We start from the raw sequence: 12,851 nt of genomic DNA, 5'->3' as shown, positions 1-12,851 counted from the left end.
CACCCTAATTCTCTGTACTGTAATGTTTATATAGACTTTATTTTCATGTTTCTTATGATAATACTTATAACTCAAGCGAAGTTTGGTGCGTGAGGGCTTGCAGCAACCAGGGATGCCAGATAGACACTGCCCCCCCCCCCCTCAACTACCCAATGCATCAGCCTGGGAACCACCAGCTGCCGCAGCCCCCGGATGCACCTAATCTACAACGATGGCACGTCCAAAACAATGACCGTGCATTCACTAAGTTACACTAACCATCAGACCTCAAGGGTTTTGTAACAACAACCAACTAACACCTACCAATCACGTCGATTAGAATAAGTCAAAATAGGAATGGATGTATTTTACTAAACTAGAGCTTCAAAGAAACGAAGATGAGGAAATATGATTATTTAACACTATCAGTACTACAGTAAGAGCATCAACAACGCTGCCTGAAACCTAAATTCCCTCGTGTGCCGACGAGAGTGAGATACACGTGTCAGGTAGTGGTGATACGTTATCGTGTTGCTGACAGTACAGGGTGCCCGGCCTGGACTCTCTAAACTTTATCTGGCTCTACAATCAGTTCCGTTTATCAACTCATAAAAGTCTGTGCAATGACTCGGGGGAACTGGTGTAGGTGCACGTCTCTTCTCGAGTCAAGTAGTATCGGGGCTGACACTACCAATGAAACCACGTCAGGAGTAACCATGATCGAGGTTGTTTTATAAGAGGCAACAATAACGCGACAAGAATCAGATATTAACTTAACCCACACAATCATGATGCGGCCGGGTCACAGGAATCGAGGCCACACACAGAAGACGAACTCGCAAACCTGTACAACAAACTTATGATACAACCACGTCACAGAAGACAGATACATATGAACCTACACAACAAACTTACAAGCACGTGGGAGTTGAAGAGGATGACCAGGCGACCTTGCCCAACCCACCTACCCACCATAACACAAGAGGCAACAATTTATCTAGTAACAACTTTTAGCAATACAAACTACTTTTATTTCATGAACAAAAGTAACTATACAAAATAAATATGCAAATATACACCGATAATCCTGCTTGCTTCAGAAAACTAGTACTTCTAACTAACGACGATACACCCACCCTAGGAGTTAAGATCATCATCAAGCCTGGTGGTGGTGTGAGTGAGCAAACATCCCAAGGTGGGTGTGACGTGTGAAGGATCCACAGCGCGTTCGTGGATTTGGTGGTACAGTATCGGACTATAGCAACAACCTATACTGTACTCTTACCGGTAGACGTGTCTTAAGTTAGCGAACAGAGCTGGTAAGAATTTATTTTTATAGATATTGCCTGTACTAATCTTTTAAATGGTATACAGTATACTATTTTAACTTAATAAAAATAGACGAGCTTCCAATACACGTTACTAAGCACCATAATATTCACTCAAAGATATATTTATACTAAAACTTGTCAACTCATCATCATCTTCACCCTTAGAGCAGAGGTGGTAGTGGCTAGCGAGGATAACCTAGAGGCGGTGGCGTAAGGCCTAAAAAGGTCCTTGAACAACACTCCTGACGGTCTTGTGCCACCCTCGACCACGTCACACAAAGAGAACTTCCTTTAATACTACACTTGACCCTCATCATACTCATGAGGAATATTCACGCTTAAAGAAAAAAAAAATAAACTGAGGGACCGTGAAAAATGGAGATAAAGGGAATGTGTGTAACATGATGGGGGTCACGATATCAACTTTTAAAGAAGCGCATTTTGTTTCCTAGCTGTCAATACACGCCTTCAGCTATCCACATTATGCCCGTGTAAAGATGACGTCTTGAGTCTGGCTAATGTGCTGTGTTGTCTAATTTTTTAATGCGGTATTTGCACATTCTTACGACTAACCATTTGTACCGACACATAATGCATAATAAAAGTGCGTACAAGAATTTCGTGTTAATAAATCTAGCATACGGAACTCGTGTCAAGGTTTTAGGTGTGCTGGCCAGCTAAAGACACGTGGGTAAACTTAAACGGTTAAGAGGTTACTGAATACGTCAAGCTGCTCAAATCTGCAACTAGATTACATAACCAAGATGAAGTTAACACCTTAAAACAGGTTATACTACTTAACTGATATCCTAATAACTCTTTTAAACTAATTATGGTACGGTACATGGAATCTTAAACACATTACGGGAAACGACATTATTCGAGTGAAAACTAGTACGAACCAAACACCCATTCATACCAAAGCAAATTCAAGACAGTAATATTAGAGATTAATAATAACTCGAAAATAAACGACTACATACCAGGATGTGGTCGATGACATTTAAAAAGTGACGAGTGAAGGAGGAGGGGCATAATGAAGAGGGAATGTGTGAACCCAGAGCAAGCGCCCGGTGGATCATATGACAAAGACGCCGACTCCCACCACCCCCACACAGCTCTCTCACAGGCGGCCGCTACCCCCAATATTACAATTATCTGTCCTTAAATGACGTTTTCCTAACAGCCGACAATCTCCCACTCCTAGCTGGTAGTTCCCTCAGTGTGACTTGAACGTGTGGTCAAGTCTTGGGCGGAACAATGCAATCAATCAGATTTAATTCTATACAAACTCATAAACAAGTTGTTCTTTTATAATGACCAGTGTGACAATATAATGAAGAAGGTAAACAACTTAAGTTTATTGCTACACGGACACAATATAATTTTATTCTCGATTTAGCCAGACTGTGTGTGTGTGTTCTTGAAGGCCCCGCCACATCAACAGTTTTCACAGGATACAAAACACAGAACAGAAATTCCTCATTCGTGATACATAATACTATCGCGTTCAACTCACCGTGTATCGATTCTGAACACACTTTAGGACTGTCTCAATTACATTTAATTGGCGTGTAATGTCCCCAAGATGACTCCAATGCAATCTGAATTGTCAGTAATGCCAAGCGCCTCCAATCTTAGGTGTGGTAACAGTGAGAGGTAGGAGGGCTGACATCTAGTCGTTATGTAATTATTCTTGTTAGTGTTCCCATTTCTTTTTTAATGTAAAGTCTTTGTAATACATTAACTTAACAACCCGCCCAACTAAACATATTTCACATCTCTGCCACAACGGAATTAAAAACTAAGTTATCTCTCGTCTGAATTATTTAGTTACGGGGAAACACATGTGCGATCCATCAAGGCTCCAGGTTCAGGAAATCACGGTCGAGTGGCTACATAGGGTAGACACTTGTACTCGAGGATGTATCTTGGCTGAAGTATAAACAAGCACATACACTCACTCCCAGAGACGTTTACATTTTGTGTCTATTCAGAGTCATCACAGCACACCAAATAAAACGTGGTGCCCTTTCCATGGTCTGAATTTTCAAACATTTCTCGAGTTATTTCTTAATAACCAAGGATGTGATACCGCATTTACGTTACTTTACCAAGTTACCAAACACAATATACAGATACCCTACAATTGCCTATGCCTTATACCGTACAAACACGTTTTTCATCTCCAATTAGAGAGAAAATTACTCGTATCTATAAATCTGGACCCTGCGTCTCACCCCACTAGCAGTAATGACTAGGCCTAACAGCAGTGTGTGGTTGGCCAGAAACCGGCAACGCCCACACAAGGAGAGGGATGGGCAGACCACGACCTGACGAGGCTACCAGAGGGGTTATTATGGTGGCTGTTGGGTCCACACACATCGTCACCACATTATTACTGACTGTAGCCTCTGTTACAACTGTTCCCCGTTATGCATATGTTCTCCACTATGTCTGGTTGTCGACTCGGAATACAGAAAAAATACTCATAATAATCAATTAAAATTCGCAATACAAACTATTAATCTAGAAAAAAAATAAGTTCCTAAAATTAAACACCAAAAGTAACATCAGGTCAACTTTTTTCTCTTACGTGATTTAAACAATTTATAGTTATTACCTAAGTGGCTCAAATACACTTCTACAATGCTTTTCTTAACAGTAAATGCATTAAAAGTCAGGGTGGGTTGTATACAGTGCTTCATATAAGAATAGAAATTATCTTGTTTCTCTGACGTACAGGCAACAACCACTCCTCTGTACCCCACAACCTCGTCACCGCCCGACTCTTACATCAATCAGTCACCGACACAAACACTAAAAAAAAATAAAACACGACTCCAGGAAACTTAAGAACATTGAACCCTAATGGTCCTTCCACACGAACCTCACTTTCCAGCGAGCAACAACCCTACTTGAACCTGTCACTTCAACAATTCACAAATCCCAGGTTAACATCGGCAGAAGAGTGAAGCCCTATTTGACCTTGACCCGTCATAGAAGGATGGTGCCGAGAGCGAAGAAGCCCCTCAGGCAAACCGACGTAAACAAACTCACCAGAACTCCTGGACGGAACCCAGTACAAACACGCTGCACTTTCTTTAATAAAACTGACGACATGTGACTTTTTTCTACTCGGGGGACTGATGGGCGATGTAACTGACTATATATTCTTACCTTATTTACCTAATGGCCACCTACTAGAGGTGGCCATGCAGAGGGAACGCCTGTGTAGGATTCCTTCATTGTTTTTTATAATTTTGTAAAGGACTATCTTGAAGCCCAGGACTGTTCTAAATTCCACAGCTTGGGCTTGTAAACCATTCCAACACAAGTCTGCCACCCTCTGTGCGGAAAAAGAATTTTCTTATACCCTGTACAGGTATTGGTTCAGCATGGTGGTGAGTGACGCCACAAGGAAAGGTCTCTGGTTTGTGTGTTTCATTCCTTTCAAGATTTTGAAAGTTTCAATGAGATTTACCCTATTGTGCCTTGCCTGAAGGTTGTTAGTCTTAAGGCCCTCAGTCTACAGTACAGTACTGGATAATCGAGATAATGTTCTATAATCATCTTCGTAGCTCTGTGCTGCACACTTGCACCTTATCTATAGATATTAAGATCACTAGAGGGAAGGGTTTCCATACCTTTACTGCATACAGTAATCCAGAATGGGACCTACTTGAGATTTTTACAGTTGAAGGAGCATTTTCCAATCTTTGTATTCAAAGGTATGCTTTAAAATCCTCAAATTTCAATTTGCTTTCCTTACTGCTGCCCCCACTTGTTGCACCACCTTCAGTGAATGATCTATCATAACGTCAAGATCTTTCTCCTTATCGATAGTATACATGAAAGTGTGTACATAATAGTTGTGCACATAATAGTTGTGCTCAGGATTGTTGTATCCTACACGTAGGGTCTTGCTTGGTTAGTACACTATGCATGGTTTAACTGTGTAATACAGAGGTGGCTGAACACCCTATACAGTACAGTATTTAGAGTATCGTATGTTCAATTGTACTGTAAACAGATGGGAATACAGTAGAGATCAAGGAAGTCCATACAGTACATGAAAAGTGTGACGTATGATGGAGTGGAATGATTACGGTAAGTTCAATTGTTGTCAAAAAGTAAAAGTTGCTGGCCGAGTGTGACATAAGTACAGTACAGTACCTTTATGGTATAACTAGGAGTTCCAGGACTTTAATAATCTGTTTATGAATATGCAACACAGTAAGTCCATTCAACATTAATTGTATCAATCAATACAGCTAAATTATGCAAATTACTCAATATACTCAAGCTAAGTAGTTAAACTAATTTACATTTGAGCCATGTTATGCAAAGAGCCAAGGGTTTAAGAGCTTTACAAACATTGAATATACAATTCCACTGCATTGACAAACCATGATTACCATATTCCTTGACAAGTGTCGGAACAGAAACCAAAAACTATGTCAAGATGTCGGTGTATAAGGAAGATGAAAATAAATACACGTGATCCAAGTATGTGTATACCTCAAGATTATCACTGTACGGAATATACGGTGAACAGTACATAATGATTTGAGGGGAGTGGGTAGATTTACTGGAGGTGTACAGTACAGATACCTGCTCATATTAAGCTTACTCAACATACTACATTGTATAATATTGGAAGATATTATGTAATCCCACATATAGTAGATCATAACACTAATTCCCATTGTAGAAAAAAAAAGACATAAGCAAGAGCACTGTATACAGTATTTTGACCATACCTGCAGTCCTTTTCAGCAGTGTGAAAGAACCGTAGATTGCAGTCAAAATATACAGTGCTACTGTATTTCACCACTTTTCTCTCTTTCAATGGGATTTAATGTATACCGATACTGTCAAATGCTCCTGTTTACAATTTTTTTCCTCAATGTAAAAGGATCCATCATAGACTGTCTTTATAATTTCAGTACAGTAGTGTAGACAGAAATAAATATTATACTGTATGTTACATTATACAGTATAATACTTGTTAGGTTTGGATTCCATGGACATGTAAAAAAAAACATTTAATCAATGAAATCGTATAAACCAGAATGATATGTAAAGCAATATGACATTTTCACTTTGGATCTCATTTTGTGAGAAAATTTTCAAATACCCTTCACATATATACAATACAGGTATCTATAAATTAATGAGTGCTTTCAGAAGGTATCTTTCTACAAAATGATCAACTGATCAAATAACTATGAAAAATAGAAGAAATATCACAATTTTAGTTATTTTCCTTACCTCTGACTCCATCAATGTGAACAAAATGCAGTATTTATGTCTCAACTTGTGTGTAAGGGTTCTCACAAGATATCCTTTTACAAAATTGATTTATATTTCCCTGTAACCATGGAGAAAATATGAGTGAGCATCATTATAAAATGTGATCAGATTCTCCGACAAAAAGAAAAAAAATGTACATTTAAGGCTGGGTATATGAAAGATCTATGGAAGGAAAAAGAATCGGCAAAATCAATACAGCTGTCACCCTCAGGAAAGACATGATAAACTATGCCAGATTATTACTGTACCTTGGGGAGTGATCTGTGAAGCCCCCGTCGAGAAGTCGCACCTTTGCAAAGAGCACCTGGTTGACATAGGGTACATGTTGCAGCTCCTCCACCCTCACATCCACCTGGAAGCGGTACTTCTTCTTGCGTACCATTAGCCCATTCATTCTGACGAGCTAGGCAAAAGTCTATGGCAACACTATACTGTACTGTAAATATATATACGTATATATATATAGACACTGACAGGAGGCACTTGTGCTCTTGCTCCCACTGTGACCAGCCAGGCAGTGACAATAGCCTGTCCTTTCCCACACCAAGGTTACTAGTACTGTACTACTGCTACACACAAATTACCACACTAGTGTACAGTAATCACCAGCTGTACTGATACGATTTGTTTGCTGCCATTGTAAGAATTATTATAAGAAATCAAGACTACCGTTATCTTTTTCAATATTTGTATTGGCAACTACAGTAAGGTTGATTTCTGGATCAAATTTCACTCGGGATTGAAAGAATTACCGAGACACTGATCACTAACGTAAGAGGTGCAACAAGTTCCCATTTTCTCAGGATCTTGCCGTAGATTTTCTGCAAAAATCCAGTTCTGAAATGGAGAAAATATGCTTTTTAGAAAACCCTAACAGAAGGATGTACTCTCACCACAAAAAGTTCTCTAACGCTTTAAGAATCATACAGTATGACAAAACGAAGGAGAAATCTGAACATGCAATCTCTGAGGAAGTTCTATTGAAATTAAATGACTTCTTTTCACTTGTAAATACAGTACTCGTACTATAAAGACGAGCGATAAATATTATTACAAAATATTCAGTCACTTCGCAATGAGGCATACCAACCATTCCAAGATGACCCGAGCCATAGTGCTCATTCCGAAATCTGTCGTGCCCAGCTGTTCAAGAACTTTTTGTAGTGAGTGTATGGTACTATACAGTACAGTAATACACCTATCTCAACCTAATCCTAAAATTTTAGGTACTGTATTCAATCTGAGAAATGATACTGTACAACGTTCATATGGAAAGCGAACTCACATAACATAATACATCATTCAAAGGCCTACAATAATTAGATGTGATAAAGAGTGTAATAACATGAATAAATGATTTATAATTCGCAACTTCCTAGATACCACTGTTCACTATGAGAAAAGAAAAACTTGCCTACTTTTAAATAGAAAAAAGATATTGGATAAAATTATTGTTTATTCTTGCACTGATAACCACGTTAGTTTAATTCTGAAAAAGATAAATAGATTGCGATGCATATATGTATCGCCTGATGATAGTACAGTACTGAACATACATAAAAATTTAATTCTTAAGCGATGGTCCCCAAGATAATCATGGTTAGATCCACAAAAGGTGTTGAAAGAGTGTGATCATGATAGATCAAAGCTGAACTTCTCATAAGAAACAAGAAGTTAGATAAGCTACTGAATTGTTAAACACGTCCAAAAATAACTTTTATCAGCATTTATAGGTATTAAGTCAGCCCAATGGTTTAGGGGCGCTGCTAAAGTTCACTCGTACTGTACTGTAGTCACTTTGAAACTACAAGACCTGTCAGATCATGAAGGTTTACCTTATTTACCTAATGGATACCCACTTGAGGTGGCCATGCCAAGGGAAGGAGGCCACTGGTCTGCATAGGATACAAATACTGTATACATAACTCTATTGTTTGTGATTATTTTGTCGAGGACTATTTTGAATCCCACTACTGTTGTCGATTCCACAGATTGGGCTAATGGACCATTCCATAGGTCTACCACCTTTAGTGTTAAAAATTATTTCCATATATAGGAATTGTACTGCATGATAGCTTAGCGAGCTTGTAGTTATGCCCCCTTGTGTTGGTGATGCGAGACATCTCAAAGAAATGTCTGGTTTACGTGTTCCATCCCTTTCAGGGTTTTGAACGTTTCAATGAGATCTGCCCCACTGTGCCTTATACTGTACTTGTTAAACATCTTTCTTTAAATTTATCGAGTATTTTTTTGTTATCCATCATTTATTTACTGTAATGTCGAGCATTCTTTTAAAATTGGTGTTCGTTTTGATTAACAAGAAATCGGACTAAATATCTTAGAATTCTAACTGAGAATAACGCAGGAGTATTAGTATCTGCTGTCTTTGTTTGTTGTTGCAGTACAGTGAAAAAGAATGTATAAGTAATATAAGTCATTAGCTTTTAACAACTACAGTACATATACATAATTAGTCCTCTGCTCTATAGTAAATAATAAGGAAGACTCCATATACTGTATAGTACTTAACATTGGTTTCTTATCTTTGAAGTTTTCAGAAAAAAATCCGTTTTAATGCACAGAATCCAAGTTCAGTAGAAAGTAAAGAAAAGTGACTGAATAAGCTACTCACATGCCTTTACAGAATGACAAAACCCACCACAGGAATTGATTTGGATATACGGTACAGATTAATACTTTGGACACGGTTTGATCCAGGTGATGACATTCACTTAAGGTTTTCTATTTAAAAATTATATAATACACAATTACTGATAAAATATATAAATATACACTACATGTAAAAAATATTAATGGTACAGTATACAAAATATGCTGGGAGAGGCTAATATCACTTGACTGATTTTTGCAGGAACAAAGCACTGAGTACAATATATTACTGCCAATATTGAGTACTGTATGTATTGGGAGCTACTATAGTATGCAGTCTACTGAGCTAGAGTTGGTCTACAGAGATATTTATACTGTAGCGTCTATTAATCCAACCTAACTTAATCTAATACAGTATACCTTGACCTAATCTAACTTAACCTAATCTATCTTCTAGGTTAGGTTAATGGATGCTACAGTGTAAATATTCCGGTAGACAACTCCAGCTCGGTAGACTGCATACTACAGTAGCAACCTGTATTGTATATGTTGCTTGGTGATTCATTCCTGCTATAACAAGACATAATTCACAAAAGCTTATTATTAATTTTTCGAATTGCCTGAAAGTCATGGCCTACTTGGATTCTATACATCAACCTAACACTTTAATAAAAAAGTAAAAAAAAATACCTCCATTTAACAGACTATAGTACAGTACAGTGCATCTTAAGACCTAACTTTATAAAAAAATCATCTTATTGAGGAATATGAGAATTAAATTCAACAAAGTAATTTTTTTTTTTACATCTATGTCAGATTATATGATAGCACAGTAAACAGTCGGAGATAACTGCAGTATTCCTAACATTTCCTCTGGAAGGCACTTTATGAAAGAAATCATTTGATAATGTCCTTCACAACAAAACGTTATCAGTATAGTTCTCTTTGAACCTGTGTTTCCTTTGGTACCATACAACCATCAGTCCAAATGAATCATATTCATTTATACTGTATATCTCTAACAACAGCTGTAAATGTTCTCAAGGCAATTGAAAACTAAATAAAAATGGAACGAGATAATAAATATATATACTGTACTGGGTATGATGGTTCTGTTTCCATAATCACCTCACATATATTACCTGTCTACTTTCCTGCAGGTTGTACACAGAGAAAAATGTGGGACGGAGAAAGATCATGATCAGAAAGTGCAAGGAATAAAGTAAGGGGGAGGAGGGTAGAGGATGTCCATATCAGTGATAGTTTAACAGTACCTAGTGTACCGTGGCCTGGGCAATATGAATACAAGCAGAGAAGTATATAACTGACTTACTCAACAAACGTAACCTAACTAGACTCAGTTACAACGTATATTTAACAGCAACTTCAGTCATAAGAATAGATCATTGTCCCTCCCACTAGATGAATACAGTTACAGTTATGTGTATAAAATGTGCAATTTCACCACAATAACTTGGAAACAAAGAATGGCGACCCTAATCTTAACCTATACTGAGGATTTTTTTTAACAATATTTGGTACAGTATAGGAGTGCTAATTTCTTGAATATAAATTTTTGTATGAATATTCACATTTAACCTCTATTTTGTTTTAGAAAAGCTATTATTTCCTGCTTATGGCAATAAATAAGAGACCTTTGGCATTCATCATAAAACTAAGCCTTAAATCAATGACACCTATAGGATAATGAAGCCAGGAAACTAAAATAAATTCACAATATATCTAACACACTATTTACAATAAATTAGCATCAATACAGAGTAGATGGATTTTTCAACAAATACAGTATTGTGGCTTAAAAGAACATGAGCTCTAAACTTTAAAAATATAATCCACACTAACAGATTCAAAACAGGTATACAGGACTCGAGTTATTTCTTGACAAAACTATCACAAGTACCTATAATGATGCCACATATACCTATACACAAAACTAAAAAGGGTATGTGATCCCTTTTGCCTTTGGTATAAGATGAAAGAACCCTGAAAATAAAATGGATTATCAACACACGTTTAAAATACACAGTGAAATGTATAATTCTTTCATTCAGTACACAGCAATACCTGTTAAATTATCTATAACAACCAGTCTCAATCTTAAAGTATCAAGTAATAGCCGATGACTGCTGTTCTTTACAAATGTGTCCGTTTCTCTCTCACCTGGAATAAGCACAAACTTAATGACTAAAGAGTGACAAGGCCTTTAGTTAGCTGTAAGAAGTGCCACTCCCACACCAAAGACAAAAAGTGTATGACTCGATTCTTGACGGTCTTGCTTGATCAGATGTGTGTAACCAGTTATTAAGTATAAAACAAGAGTAAAAGTAGTCTTCTGGCAATTCATGGTTTGTACATATTACATAAAAGAGTTCTATCGGTAGCAAGACGTCAAAAGATTACACAGCATAACAATTATTATTAACATGACACTCGATTGAAGACTTTTAACCACTGTTCATGTAGTCGATAATGATCTCAACCAGAATATTAAACTAAGCTTCTTGATACACAACCTGCTAAATAACACCACAGCATACTATTATGTTATTTATACTACTAAATCTTTTCTTTTCTCTCTAAATATTACAGAACAATAACCAGACAATCACCGCTGAAACTGTAAGCCTTAACATGCCTTACACGTTTACACACTGTACAATAGGCTTTAAGTGTTCTGAGTGGTACATATAATGACTCTGATAGTGCGAGAAATACTACATAAGGGAGAGGATAACCTTACCTGTGATTACGAACGGACATTCACTGCCACAGTTCCTCACAGACGACAACCACAACCTCACCTCACCTTCTTCACTGCCAGACTGACACAGAAGCAAAATAAAGAAAACTGCTAGTTGTCCTGCTAGCTTTCTTGCAATTGGTTGTTATTAGTAAAATCAACCAATGGGAAAGATCCTTATAAATGCCATCAGATTCGTGATCCGCATTTTGATTGGCGTAAGAGAAGTAAGTAACCAATCAGAGAGAGGGACTCAAATATGGTTTCATTAAGCGGGATTCTGCTCAATAAGCGCTACCCGCTAACATGGTCACCAGATGTATGATAACTGTGGTTTTGTTGCAGGGACCATATGAAATTTCGCTTCCTTTTTAAAATAATTAACTGCACAACAATAAAGGAAGCAATGCCAGGTTAAAATTTCTTAATATGAAGGCTCAATATTTGTCAGCTGAGGCTTAAAGGATCTTATAGTCAACCAACGCTCTATGACATTCTGATTACTCCTATTCGTTATGTTATACTCGGCCTTAACACAAGTCTAAAAGTCAAACACTATTTTTTCATGACAAGGTAATGTAATAATAATAATAATAATAATAATAATAATAATAATAACAATAATAATAATAATAATAATAATAATAACAATAACAATAATAATAATAATAACAATAACAATAATAATAATAACAATAACAATAATAATAATAATAACAATAACAATAATAATAATAATAATAATAACAATAACAATAACAATAATAATAATAACAATAACAATAATAATAATAATAATAACAATAACAATAACAATAATAATAATAATAACAATAATAATAATAATAATAATA

This window comes from Homarus americanus, unplaced genomic scaffold (assembly GCF_018991925.1).
Source record: "Homarus americanus isolate GMGI-L3 unplaced genomic scaffold, GMGI_Hamer_2.0 scaffold22960, whole genome shotgun sequence".
NCBI classification, from domain to species: domain Eukaryota; kingdom Metazoa; phylum Arthropoda; class Malacostraca; order Decapoda; family Nephropidae; genus Homarus; species Homarus americanus.
This window is presented reverse-complemented; position numbering follows the sequence as displayed.